This window comes from Cydia strobilella, chromosome 9 (genome assembly GCF_947568885.1).
Source record: "Cydia strobilella chromosome 9, ilCydStro3.1, whole genome shotgun sequence".
Classification (NCBI taxonomy): Eukaryota; Metazoa; Arthropoda; class Insecta; order Lepidoptera; family Tortricidae; genus Cydia; species Cydia strobilella.
In genome coordinates, this window is record NC_086049.1 from 4,850,414 (window position 1) to 4,866,180 (window position 15,767).

Sequence of the window (15,767 nt, forward strand, 5' to 3'; positions counted from 1 at the left end):
TATTTAAACAAAATGTCTTACAACAAACCAATTTGGTCTTATTAAATTAAACAAGACTGTAGGCATTCGCGCTCCAATAAAGCGCATGTGATATGTCAATACAACTTAACCCAAATAACATCATGAGAAACTATGGCTTGATTCGCATATACAGACTCGCTTATATCACCCGGTATACGAATGATCTATTCTTACATATAATTTGTATGCATCTCGAGGTCACCCTTATATTGGTTGTTGCAATGCAATGATAACAACCTAAGGAATGCCAAATGTCCTTGCTCGCCGCCCTTAAGCGTGAAGATAATGATACTGGTCAATTTATCAACCTTCGTGTTCTAGCGGAAACCATATTCACCAACTTACCAATTCCGTCTCAATCACTGTTATTACCAATGCAACAAAGTTGAAACTTGAAAAGCTAGCGTAATTTAATAAATTGTCCGGTGTTTGAAAGTTTTAAAATTCGAACGGCGGCTATGACTGGTGCTTTAGTCGTATTTCAATTGTTTTAAATTATATGAACAGAGCGTTTTTATTTACAGACGTATAATTATTATCGTAGAGTTCGACCAAGATAAGTCTGCTACGATTTTGATAGAACACGCATTGCAAGTGTTATTTTAAACGTCAAACTTCTATGGAATTATGGCGTATAAAATAACACATGCACTGCGTATGCTATCAATATTGTTGCACTCGTTGCAGACTTTTCTTGATCTAACTATATTTAGTCAACGTCAAATATATGTTTATATTGTTTTCCTTACATATTAGATAATTACATAAATGAGTAAGGTGCCAAAGTGTAATTCTATTGGAAGAAAAAATTAAATCCCTAATTTAAAACACCTTCATTCTTTTGAAATTATGGCTTCAGTCTTCAGTCCAGTCAGTCCAGTGGGACTATTTCGCGAGTATCAAGGCCTTAGGGGCTTTAAATACGACTAAAATTGTACGGTTAGTACAAGACAGTGTACGGTGATTTTATTAGCCCTTGTAAAGCGATAGCTGGACTTTACAAGAAACACTTGGGCAACCCTTGACTCTAACTGACAGGCTGATATCGTCCGGCGGACTGGTAATCAGTGGGCACCTTTACAAGCTAGTAGAACTGATTGCACAGTGTATCACGATAACATTAAATCAGTTGCATTACTATTTGACCAAGTTATCGGTCAAACACTCGATTTGACAGTTCGGTGTTGCAAGCTCAACTGTTTCGTCAATGGTGCTTATTTCGCGAGTTGTGTTAACTGTAATGTCACCCGAAAAGTCAAGTCGCATGATTGTCAATTGAAGATTTTTCCCCGTGTTCCATAAGCCTAAGTTATGCTGTCATAATAATACATGAAACAAATAGGTCAAATATATAAAATTAAAGTCACTATTTGTCCTTATACCTAGTCATATTTTACATTTAAACTTATCCAAACTTTAGTTGTCACATCTCATATATAACATATTAAAGTTTCACTAGACTCGGACCATTTGGCAGCATCTTCTACCAGTTTATAGTAAAATTTACGGGGCTCCGGGGATTGTCTAGTTTTATACCCCTTTTAGTACTCAATAGATATAAAATGGTATTACTAAGTTTGGTATGCAAATGAGAAATAGGTCGGATTTCGTGATTCATAAAATTTTAGACTTACTTGCCATACTTATGAAATGGACTCTTTAATGCGTTTTTGAATGTTCCGATTTTGTCATGTTTTTTCTTTTAATTTTTTGTTCATTTGCTGGGCAAAGGCCCCCGCTCGTTTCATTAAATTAAAGAATATAATTATTCAAAGTCTTAGAAAGTTACTACCTGCCTAGCTAGATTTGAGATTTTGTCAATTGCTATCGATAACAGGTCCCACGGTCGTTTTGGGTTGGGTGTCCATACAAGTTATCTAACAAGGGATCGAATTACTTTTTTAATTGAGATCTAACTAAGAAAATAACTAATTGTCATAACGAGTGCGTATTTAAATTGTGCTTCAAAACTATGTCAGAAAATATGATGTTGATGCACAATTGAAAAATCAGCCTGTATATAAAGAAGTGTTTTTAATCTGTGCCTAAGTTAAAAAAAAGTTTACAAACAGCTAAGGGCTGGGGTTTTGAACATTTTATTTACACCGATGAGATAGCGACGAAGTTTTCTCACGCCAAGGCCAATCGCGCACGTATCGCGTCATGAAAAAGGTTGAAACCATATCATACTAAAAATCAAGATGAATCGCTTCCTACGCTATTCCCTAGAAAAAAAACAGGTCAAAAGGCGAGGGAAATAAACAGATTTTCAGCACTCTCCTAATAATAATAAAATTATATGGTAAAAACATGTCTCATTAAGTATTTTAATGATAACAGGAAAACGTAACCTGATGTAAGAGAACTTGAAACGTTCTGGAGAAGCTTACATTTTACAGTGTTGCTATAAGACAACAAAACAATATTCGCGGAATAATTCGGCCGAATACGAACGTTGTAAAAGTTGCCGAATAATTCCGAATTTGGCCGGATGTGGTGGACGCTGATCTGCGCGTGCTCCAAGTTCAAGACTAGCGAGAAACTGCACAGGACCGAGATCAGTGGCGTGTTGGAGGTCAGGACACACTTGGGGTCGCTGCGCCCGAGGAGTAAGTAAGTGAATAATTCGGCCGAATACGAAAATTATAAAAGTTACCGAATATCAAATAATTACCGAATATTCGGCCCATCTCTTGTAATTCCCAAATCATTATTTTTACCGCAGCTATAAAACAATTAGCCCAATCAAACCGGTTACATTTCCTGTATCGAAAGTAAAAGTTCGCAGTTGCAGACAGGTTGATCGGGATTATGCAACGGTTTGTGCATGCGATGGAAATAATACGTACAGTTAGTGGAAAAGTTATGCAGTTTAAAAGTAAAAGAGTTATCTCATAGATAGCATTGGCCTAAAGAGTTAAGGATGCATTCCAATTGCGATTGCATTACAACAGCGGGAAACAATTCCCATTCATCTCTGCCTCAGTGGAAAGAAGAATTACATGCAAATTCGAATGTTCATTTAAGGATTTTGATTATGATTCCAATATGGTTCAAACCGAAATTTGAATCATATTGGAATCATATCGTATCAGTTAGCAGCTGTCATGTGCGCGTTCATTTTTCTTGGACTGGTCCGTAATTGTATTATATTATTGCAAGCGTGACGCCCGCGCGAATGACAGCTAACGCAGCGTACTACGTAGGCGAACAACACGCGAACGTGAAGCGAAGCGATGCGGCGCGGGGTGATCAATCCTTTGGTACCTATAGAAGTGTCCTGCGTGGGCGATCTCGTTGCGAACGCGAACGCCGTGGGCCCGCCGCGCCAGGCCGCTTCGCTTCGCGTTCGCGAGTGCTTCGCTTATACGCTGCGTCTTACGTAGGCGAAAACAAGGATTGATTCACCCCGCTCCGCGCCGCTTCGCGTTCGCGTTTTGTTCGCCTGCGTAGTACGCTGCGAGACGCAGCGTAACTGATATGATTCCAATATTAATTCAATTTTGTTATGATGTCAGGTGCACGTTTGAATTGGCCTGTTAGTATCTTACGCTATTATCATACTGATACGGATCCGCACGCCCCACTACGATGTGGGAGCGACACAGCGCTGCGCGTTGTGCACGTAAGTATATCAGCTTTTTAAGAGTCCCCGGCAAGCTCGGTTCTCCATACCAACGTAGAATTACGCTCTCATTTTTAAAGTTTGGTATGCAAATGAGAAATAGGTCGAATTTCATGATTGATAAAATTGTAAGACTTACTTGCCAATCTTGCCATACTTTTGAAATGAACTCTTTAATGCGTTTTTCAATGTTTCGATTTTGTCACTTTATTTATTTATTGTTCAACTGCTGGGCAAAGGCCACCGGCCACCGCTCGTTTCATGAAATTAAAAGTCCCCGGCAAGCTCGATTCTCCATACAAACGTAGATACGCTCTCATTTTAAAACGACTAGCTATATTGATCTGCTACTTTGTACTTACAATAGGATAAGGTATATCTAGGTCTATAATTAGTTTATAGAGAACTTCAGATACAATAGTTACAAAAATACAGCGAATTTAAGTTTTCATACAAAACTTGTTTTTGCTCTATTTCATTTGTTTTATATACTAAAGCTATATAAACTAATTACAGACCTAGATATACCTCATGTCAATGTATGTACAAAGTTTCATTAGAATCCAACACGTAGTTCTAAAATGAGAACGAAACTTGTATGGGAAGGTGAAATTCGGCCGAGCTTGCCGGAGACTTATACCACAACCACACCGTAGCGGCGTGCACGTGCAGCACATCCAATGTGTAGACCACGTTAAACTACAATGCCTTTCCTATAACGCAGTAAGCAACCATCCAACTCACTTACTCTTATATACCTTTCCGTGACTTTGTTTTTCATCCACGTCCGGGACATAAATTTTCCAAGACTGTTGCCGGCGAGAAATGTGCATTTTAAAAGTATAATGCACTAACAATTCATAGTGTCTATAGAGACTTACGTCATTTTTCTTCTACAATGCTGATGTGGATATTAAAAATGTAAAACATACTAACAATACCTGCGGGTTCCATAGACTTTCGACATTTTTCTTCTATGACGTTGATGTGGTTTTATATTGCTTGAGGGACCGGGGGTTTTGGCTTTAAAGCACCCGAGACTCCCGAGAGTAAATGTTCAAGCATTTATAACTTGTTTTGTTTAGGAATATTCTGTTTTCCTTAAGAAAATGTCAAGTTTCAGACTAGTTTGCAAGGTATCTGGTAATAGGGCGGTACGCTTGTTTGCCATGTAGTATAAACATTCTTTTTTAATAAATTGCGAAGTTTCCAACTAGTCTTAGTGCAGACCTTGGTCTTTCTTTGCTTATTACTGCACAGTACAAGCACATACATAATTATTATATATCTTTACAGTACATCTGGTGCTACATTATGACACCAGGTGCTATAACAAGCACATTACGTGACTACGTCGAAACTTTAAAGGGCCATATGTACTAAAAAACGTTGTGCGATACAAGTGCGAAAAATAGGAAATTCGCAACGAGTGGCTAATTTTAAAACACTAACGAAGGGTATAATTTAATATAACTACATATTATACAGGAAATATTTAATGATACAACACTGAACATTTTAATATTTAATGTTTTAAACAATCGTTCTTATTTTAATATGAAATAATCTAAAGTGGAATTATTCGTTATAAACTGTATTGAACCATTATAACAATCCCTACATATCTTAACTGTACGGATTTCGTATCAGAATTCACCAAAAGGCATAGTATCAGAGTAAATATCACTTGTAGCATGTTTACACATACTCAGAGTTAAAACAAAAAGCGCCATCTATATATGAAATCCACGAGACATAGGGCTTTTTGTAAGATGGTATAGTTGGAACCGAGGTTGCAGACGACAGATCACTTACCAAATAGACGGTAAATTATATATAAGACCACTCGCGCTTGCAACGCTGCACTCTCGAACTAATAAAGTACCGAAAATAGGCAAAATCACCCAAATATAGTCCACAAGTTCAATAGGTACGTAATGAACCCACATTCACCTACCAGGTATTATAACACCGATTTATTTTTCTGTTTTCTTGTAGTGCCAAATTGATACTACATTTCTAAAAATCCAGGAGTAAGATTTTTAATCTGTAGGCTTATCTGGGTTAAGTATCAAAACTAATATTTATTTTGATTTTGTCTGTACTTTTTTTCTATTTATTTATAAAAAATATTTTTTTTAGTAGACATCCAAATAAAAGTCATAACCTGAACGAAGATATTTGAGTTAATTTTGGACGTTAGTTGGAAGCTTTTGAACTTAAGTTGGGTGATTTTACGGTACATATGAAAAAGCGATCGCTTGTCTAAAGTCTTGAAGCTTGATTAAAAATAAGCTTAAAAAGATTAAATGAACTTTATTTAAAATAAGCAGTGCTCGCATAAACAATCTATCTATCTATGTATCATATGTATAAGTATCATGTATCAGCATAAAATGGCGTCAGATGCAACTGTCCTGCATATTGCGGCTAGCAAACTTAACCCAAAGAATACCAAATTTTCTCGTATTCTAACAAATAGTGATAGAAAAGTTCATTAATATTGGTAAAATATAATTAAAAAAGTAACAAACAACTGGCAAAAAAATTACAACTATTTTATCTAATCGCCTATACTCTTTAAGCTTGTGAGACAACTAAGTTAAAATAGATGTCTAAATAAATAAGGGCAAACCTTACTTTTATGTAAATTAATAATTTAAATATTAAAATCAGAATTAATACTGAATATTATCTTCAATTCTCATTACTGTTTAATAGCACCAAGTTTAGTGTATAAATTAGGCATAACTTGTGATCAAGTTATATATTATATTTTAAACTGCTAAAACAATAACTGGATGCTATTTAGGTTATAAGTATGATAATTAAAATAATGAACAAATGTAATTTAAATTAAAACTGTTTTATTAAAGTACATAATCTAATTTATTCACATCATCATTAACAACTAATAAATACAATCACTATTAATTTATAATAGATTATTGAATTAAATACTAATTAATTAATTCATCTAATCAAATAAACTAAGTACATAATTATTACACTAATTATAATTATTATCAACAGTATTTACTTAACTTTCAATATTCCTTAGTCGACGATTAACTCGGTGCTGTAGCAAAGAAGAATGACCCAAATTAATTTGGTCGGGCACTTTTATGCCCATCGCTAGCCAGCCACTCGCAACTGGTTGATCATGCCTCTTGTCATTCGAGAAGTGACGTCACAAACGTAGTAGATGACTAAAGTCATATTTTTCGAGATTTCTTTTGCTCATGTTTGAACCTACGATTTTAAACCGCTACACACATACTAGGGTTATGTGGAGTCTACGTGAGTAAATCTTTGTCACAAACCGACCTTTGTCGCTCGGTGTCATGTCAGGTACTTCTAGAGTCAACACGGTTGTAGGCATTGAGATGATGAAATTACAATGTCGACCTTCTGTTATTTAGATAGATAGATAAATAATTTATTGCCACAACAAGGGTTTTTCTACAATTATTTTTACACACTTATGCTATACTTAAACTAGACAATTTATGTATAAATAAGTTCAGATTACATATCTACGTGGCAATAGGACAGTCTCAGCTAATGTGCTGGAAGCCCCGCCTTTACTGCGTGGTTTCAGCGCTGGTTTGATATTTGATATTGCTTACTGCCGAGTGTACTGAATTAACATTTTTTTGAAAACAGCTTAAAATTTAAATACCCTTTCATGAGTTTCAACTCCCTAAATTACCCTTTAAAATACAAAAAATAAGCGGTTTTGACTTCATTGTATATTGATGGGGCATTTTGCTTAAAAGTTGTTCACAACTTTTTTTACTTTGAAAATATTTATGTTACTTCTAATGATAATGGCTCTTTTGATCTCTTTCTAACCTAATAGGAGAATAAAAATCAAAGGTCAAAATTCCATACAATATACATTTTTCACTTATTTTTCATTTACCGTCAAGGATTTGTTGTTTTTAATAAGTAATGATATATGGTAAATTTGGGACACTTTCTTTTCTAATTTTGCGAAAATAATCTAGTGTAAAAAAAATTGAAATTACCTAATAATAGTAGTTTTTAACAAAAAAAAAATTGTACGGTCAGATTTTTAAAGATAATTATACACATACTTAAATTATACACATACTTAAATTATACTTATATTATATGCGGTGACCTCGTCCTCCTCGTAAACTTTTTAATAATTCAGTCTGTTGTAGCCTGTATTATCTAAACTTATATTTTGCCCATTAAACTCTCGAAACTTCAACATCTAAAGGCGACAAAATTCCATTAGTACTTTGTAAATAAATAACAAATGAAACCCGACCCGTCACTCAAATCAGTTTGCGCCGTAGCGTAGCGAACGAAACGGTAATGTCTTTCTACTCTTTTTTTTTTTTTTATTATAAACTGATCGGCGATTGGCCCTAGTCACACCTGATGGAAAGTGAAGACAGGGCCTAAGATGGAGCTCACCGGTTCAGTAACAGCCTATTCACTCTTGTTTTAAAGAGACCGAGGTCATATTGATCAGGGAATACAGATGGCGGGAGCGCATTCCATTCCTTAGCCGTCCGTACCAAAAAGGAGGAGGCAAAACGTTTCGTCCGAACGAATGGAATGTGGACCACGAACGGGTGCATACGCTCCCCGCGCCTGGATGTCCGATGATGGAAAGGGGAAGGTGGGATCAGGTCGTGCAGTTCCTGTGCGCACTCCCCGAAATGTATCCGATAGAACACCGATAGGCAAGCGACTCGACGGATAATAAGCTGACATATAAGTGTGACAGGGAGACATTGGCTTTTCATTCGTTACGGCGCCCATGATTGGCATCTTGACTAGGCCACCTGAGATTAAAATCCATACGAATCTTAAGTCGATTGGTAAATATATTAGGGAAGGAATCGTGAGCTCCGATTGGGGCAGATACGATGGGAAAAAAATAGGGAATTCGTATTTTTATACGAATAACCGAACCTAAGAAGAAGAAAGAAGAAAGAAGAAGAAAGAAAACATGTGGAACAAAGCATTGTTATCGGGTAATTTCGTATATCGGATAATTCCGAAAATGAGATGAAAACCACCCAAATTTTCATCATAATAAGAATCCCTTTTCGGAATTCTCCATCGGTTTCCGACGTTCGGAATTACCCGAATACATGTTACAGGATAATGATTTTCTTTCACTTAATTAATCCTTACGCAGCGTATTACGTAGGCGAACTACACGCGAACGCGAAGCGATGCGGCGCGGGGCGAATCAATCCTTTGATACCTATAGAAGTGTCCTACGTGGGCGGTCTCGTTGCGAACGCGAACGCCGTGGGCCCGCCACGCCGCACCGTGCCGCTTCGCATCGCGTTCGAGAGTTGTTCGCTTACGTAAGATGCTGCGTTAGGGGAAACCGATACTTTTCCCCTACCTCTCAATAATGTAGGTAACAAATTAATGATCAGACAAAACCTAGACCCTACACAACCCATGTTTGACAGGTGACGCGAATCATGTGAATCATATTGTATTAGTTTTTTAAATTTTTAATTTTAAAATTCGCCACTCGTATATTTTCTATTTTTCGCACTTATATCGTAAATAACTATTAATTAATTTATTCGCATAACACGTAATTTTTCTAGAATTCTATACCGCATCTCAGTTACTGCTTGAAACAGGTGTAAACATCTGAAATCTACGTTTTCTCTCTGTCACTCTTGCACATTCGAGCGATAGAAAACAAAGAGACGAAACTGATTTTCGACATTCGCGGTTATAGCCAAGTTACGGAGCAAGCTCGTTCGAAAATAGAGTGGTATACCACTGTTACTGCAGAAGGCAGAACAAACAACACGAACGCATTTAAATCTTCTCGAGGCAGAGGTGTAGGGTTAGAGCCGGCGTAGCTTTATTTGACGTTCATAAGCGTACTGTAATATACACATACATACATACATATAATCACGCCTATTTCCCCGGAGGGGTAGGCAGAGACCACGGATTTCCACTTGTTACGATCCTGACATACCTCTTTCGCTTCCTTCACTTTCATAACATTCCTCCTCATACACGCTCGCCGGTTTAATATAACATTACATTGTAATATGCCTACTTGAATAATAAACAATCTTTATCTTTAAACTATCTTTATCTTTAAACTATCTTTATCTTAGAACATACCGAATACTTTCGACGGCCTCCTAGCCCAGTCGGTAATTAGTACGAAGCAGGGTTCGAATCCTGGTAAGCGCATTTATTTGTGTTTATCACAAATATTTCTTCCTGAGTTATAGATGTTTTCTATTTATTTATATATTACGTATATCGCCGTTTAGTACACAAAACACAATACAAACCTTGTTGAGCTTACTGTGGGGCTAGGATCTATGTAAAATTATTCTATACATAATAATATACTTATATTTATTTATAAATTATTACTTTTCACTTTGCCTTAGAAGGGTTTAAAACAAAATGAATGTTTTCCATAAGAGTACTTTCTACTTACTTACTACGGTGACGAAACGAACCAAAGTAAGCCCTGGCCTCCGACACCAGATCACGCCATGCCTCTCGGTCTTGGTCTTGGTAGTTCGGTGTTTTCCATAAGAATAATCTTACAAATTCCTGAATAAACGTTTCTTGTACAAAATGAGCAACAAAAAAGCGGAATAATTAATCTTTAGAGTGCAGCATAGAAGGAAAAACAATTACCGGCATCCGAAATGCGAGATTCAATTAATCTTCGTAAAATACAGGCAATATTCCGTTCGTTTTAATCTAATCCAAATCTAATCGTTACTCTATTTTTCGTACCTTAATTAGTACCAAGATAAAGGAATCGCTACTCAATATCAAAAAGGTGACAGCTTAATAGAAGCAAAAGGATTCCATACTTAGGAACAGCCACAGTTAAGACTGATCAACGTCACGCAGCAGAGATATATGAAACTTCCCATACAATAAAATTTAGGGAACGCTTTAACGGTGACAGACGGTTTGGTCCAACCGACATTTATGCTTGACAATCACAAACATGTTCGAACATATTTGCGACAGCTATGCAGTCGGCAGCAATATCGCTCTGCAATACTGGTGCTGTAATGCTGCCTGGTGTACCTAGTCTAAAGTGGTCTTTATAGAAGCTGTCGCCGAGTAGGTCAAAAATAACGCAGCGTCTTACGTAAGCGAACAACTCGCGAACGCGAAGCGAAGCGGCGCGGCGGGCCCACGGCGTTCGCGTTCGCAACGAGATCGCCCACGTAGGACACTTCTACAATGTGTGGCCTGTAATAGGAGCAAAAAATTAAACTGTAGGCTGTAGGTACTCCTCATACCGACCAACATTTGTTTAGCGACTTTTAAAAATAACGTGTTTTGATTTATAATACACTTTAAAGTTTTTTCCAAGACGCAATGTATTGCGAATTTTGTTATGTTTAAGGTGTGACAGGCAACGTCAATCACAATGATAATGGCGTACATTGAAGATAATATTTATTTTGTATGAAAAATACGAAGTCTAAAGTCTAATTTTTTGCTCCTATTACAGGCCACACATTGTATAGGTATCAAAGAATTGATTCAGTAGTACGCTGCGTGAGACGCGTTCCGACCCGGTTTGGTTCGAATCGTACATTTCGATTGCAATCTAATACGTAGGTACGTCAAATTTTTATTTAAGAATTTACTTAAGAGACGGTAACAAATCTTGGAGAAGAAATGTATAAGCAGACGGGACAAAAATACATTAGCAGGATATTGCGATTGCACATTGAGTAGTTTACTTTCTTGAAAAATGAATGTTACAGTCATTTGTTTTATATGTAAGTAGATACTTAAGTACAACGTGTCCCAAAAATATGATGTCTATTTTTTATTGTGTATACCTAAATACGGTTGATGGTTTTAATAAAGCTTTACGTTTGTATATCAAAGCCAAAGAGTGTATATTGAAGATACCTAGGTAATATTTTTTGTTTCAGTTAGTTTTTAGTTTTAATTTTTAATAACATTTTGTAAAATACATGTATACACACGGTGTTTCATGACCCACTGAAAACCTAAAAACAGTTTGTTCATAATCGATAGGAGAATCGATTGCGCTACATTTGAAAGGGAGTATTTTTTTTATTATTATTAATTATGTTTACATGCCCGGTCTACAAGTTTGTAATGCAACAATATCAATAACTAGCATTTGATGCGTTATTTGTCAATGAGCGACACCCTTAACTGGCCATTGGTAAACCTTATCTCGTTGCAGTAAGGTATGCAAATGGTCAGTTAACAGTGTTTACGATGGTAACTAGCAATTGTTTGACGTGACTAAAACGACGCAGCATTTTGTGTAGAATTACCAGTCGAATAGAATTGTTAAGAAAACTAAACAACGAATATATTTTATTTTTTTATTTATCGGATTAAAAAATAAATACTCAAGATGAGTTCAATCTGTTGGGGTGTCTCAGGTTTTCAGTGGCTCAAGTAACACCGTGTATACTTATATTATCTTGACATCAAAATATTAGTTTGAATTGGTCCCAAAGTGTCTGTCTCACGCTCTACCCCACCGCGCCCTCCACCGTGCGTGACGGAATCTGTCACGGCCCAGTTCCGGCTTTGCCACTTGTCAATTTCTAAACAACAATTCCAATTATTTGTTTAACTTCAAAATAGTGCGTTTTACATTGGTAAGTTCTAGTGTTCTTAGGATTACCAGAAATTGTAGGTATGAAAACTCGGAATCACGATTACTAGTCATAGGTGTTATTCTACTTTGAGAAAAAATCGCGATTTTCCATTACGTTACGCGTACAAGTGTCCTTAGAAAAGTAGCATTACCTACTTAATGGATTATAACGAATCTTTTTCCTTCTAGTAGAATATATATAGAATATAGTTCTCGTTATTTTGAGTAGGAATAACTTACAACAAATGAACTTACAGCAATAAAAAAACGCCAACGTTTAGGTACCTAAGGATGCTATATTCCCAGGGATCTGACACGAGTGACTTGACTCTTTAGTACTATCCAGATGTTCTGGGTGCGTAGCCAAGATGCCAACCATTCGCTCCGTAGCTACTGCAAGAAATAAACTTTAACGAAAATCTCCAAAATTTTTCATTTACTAAAAGTGTACCATTATTTTTGTTTGAAAAACCATCAACTTTTGGATTATATCTACTCAGAATCACGAGGTCTATCGATTTAAAAAAAGAAAAAATAATGTCCCCAAAAAAAATGAGTGTTTTCTTTCTTATTCAATAGTAATACTCGTTGTGCTTGGAAGTGTTACCTGGAGGTGTTATGCTTATGTCTACAAAATACTACGCAGATAAGAATTATATTAGGTACTCAACCAATATTACAAGAGATGGTAATTATTATACTAACCAACAAAATGAGATAACTTAACCAAGCTAGACACCACATCAAGGCCCGCCAATTTGTCTATCGCAACGCAAATTACCCATTTATCATTCCTGCAACTTTCGTAATGGACATAATGACATTAATGACACAGTTTTGACAGTATTTTGACAGTTCGATAGTTTAGCTTAATGTGTAATTAATTATATTAAAAACTACTTACTGTATAACGATCAATACTAACTTTGTAAATGCAAAAGTAATGCTGTCTGTCTGTGATTAGAATAGAAAAACTAAAATAGAATGCTTGCCCTGGGGAAGCACATTAGGCTACCTAATTTATTTTAGGAAAATTTCCCTCTAGGGAGTCTAGGGGCACGCAGACACAGATAGAATCCCACGCGGGCGGAGCCACGGACACATTTAGTCTATATACTCGTAAACTTATAAATAAAAACCGGCCAAGTGCGAGTCGGACTCGCACACCGAGGGTTCCGTACTTTTTAGTATTTGTTGTTATAGCGGCAACAGAAATACATCATCTGTGAAAATTTTGAACTGTCTATAGCTATCACGGTTCATGAGATACAGCCTGGTGACAGACAGACGGACAGACGGACAGCGGAGTCTTAGTAATAGGGTCCCGTTTTTACCATTTGGGTACGGAACCCTAAAAATGGTAATCCACGGTGGTCGTAGTTCGTTAAAATCCTTACGGCCCAATTCGAACAAAGCTTATAAGATGTACCGATTTATCAGTGTCATAAGTGACTTTTCTTCAACCAAAAACGTCACCGTATCAAAAGCACCAGAAGATTAATAGAGAAACGTAGACAGCAGTTATTTTTAGACACAATTTCTATTTCAAAACCAGTATAAAACTTTAAAGAGTAGGCAATTTGATCGTGACGTCACATGCCAGTTGTTTCATATAAATTCTATAGTAGTAGTAACTTCGTTTTGACAGTTCGAAAAAAGAAATTGATTTGACTAGTAGTCAAATACCCTATTGTAGGTATAAGTCTTACACAAATACTTCAAAAGTAGGTAACAAACTGTAAAAAATGTAAAAATTACTCACTGTAAACCATTGTTAAAATCATAAAACGCTTCGGTTTACTAGTTTAAAAAATAAAGGTCTTTTATACACCGAAAGTGTCAGTTGGTCAGTCGTGACAAAAACTGAAACGGTTAAAGATTACCCATGCAGAAATCGTATTGAATTTTTTGGCTCAAATCGTGACTTTCGGAGCTGACCCACTTCGTAACTTTACTTTGTAACTAGATACGTGTATGACTTTGACGCAACGATTGATAATAGGTAAGTTTTTTTAATAAAATTGAAATATCAAATGTGGACTAACAGCAACTGATAATCGTTTATCCTTATCTGACATTTTGACATTTATGGTAGTTAGAAAGGGAAAAAAGAAAACAGATATTTGCTAAATTTTATGAACAAGGTTGTTTGAATAATTAAACTTGTTGGTCGATTTTCAGCAATACAGATCAGATCATTAAAATACTTCTGGCAATCATAAGCACCAACATAAACCTAATAGAGTACCTATTTTTGTACGTGTCAACTAATAAATTCATATTGTTTGACGTATCATTTATGCAATCATCATAAAATCAACTAGCTGTCTGCTCTGCTTCACTAAAATCACGTCAAAACAGAAGCTAATCAACTAATTAGAATTCTATCTTTTAAATCTTTAATCCTAGGAAATAGGTCCATTAGTAGCCCGATAAATAATTTATGTCGAGGCCAATTTCAAAATTATCTACCGGCGGTGCCGCAGTAGATCTGCAGTGCCCTGTGGCCAGGCATGTCGCCGGTAGGGAGGGGACACTGTCGATACGATATTAAGCTCAATCTGGCGAAGACCGGCGATATAAAATTTATTGCTGGGAAGATCGTCATAGGGCAAGAACTCTCGTACTTGTTAACGTACGTCGCTCAGGCACAGTGGGAAAGGAAGTTTCACTAACTTAGAAGAGTATCTTCCCTTATAGGCGGTCTTTTCCACGTTGACTTTATGTATATTTTTTGGTTTCAACTTCATTTTCTACCTTGTTGTAATAATCATACAGTTCAAGCATCATAATATTTTGGTAGTCTCGTTTCCAAATTTGTTTATCAAATACACACATGTCAAAATCAATACATAAAAACAAAATCAATACAACATTACCATTAACCTAAACAAACAGAAATACAATTTGGAAAACCTTAATATCTACTTTCAAACATTACATAAATCTTAACCTAAACTAGAAACTAATAAACACACTGCGTGTGTAGTCTCGTTTTGGTAGCAGCGTATTTGAAAAAACCGTTTATCGTCATTTTTACTCCATTTTAAATTATAAGACATTAAATAATATCTTTAGTATTATATCACTAAAAACCACTATGACAAACTAGACTATTTTAAATACAATAACGCAATTTTGTGATAATCCATACGACGTGGTTTTTAGAATATACAATTCCTAATCCGATTCGTTTTTTATATCAATTCCTAATAGAGACCGGTTCTAAAATGACCTTCATGACATGAACACGTTTTATTAATTGCTATATGACAATGAGAAGTCATTACGCTACTAAATAAATTCACAAAACCACCGAATTTTGACCATTGAATAACTTACGCACTATTACGAAAAGATCGTGAGAAATAGCTATCATTATTATGTCATAAACCCTGACTCTGATGTAGGAATGTGAGTTGCCAACTTTGGTCAAACACAAAGTACCTAAACTTTTTT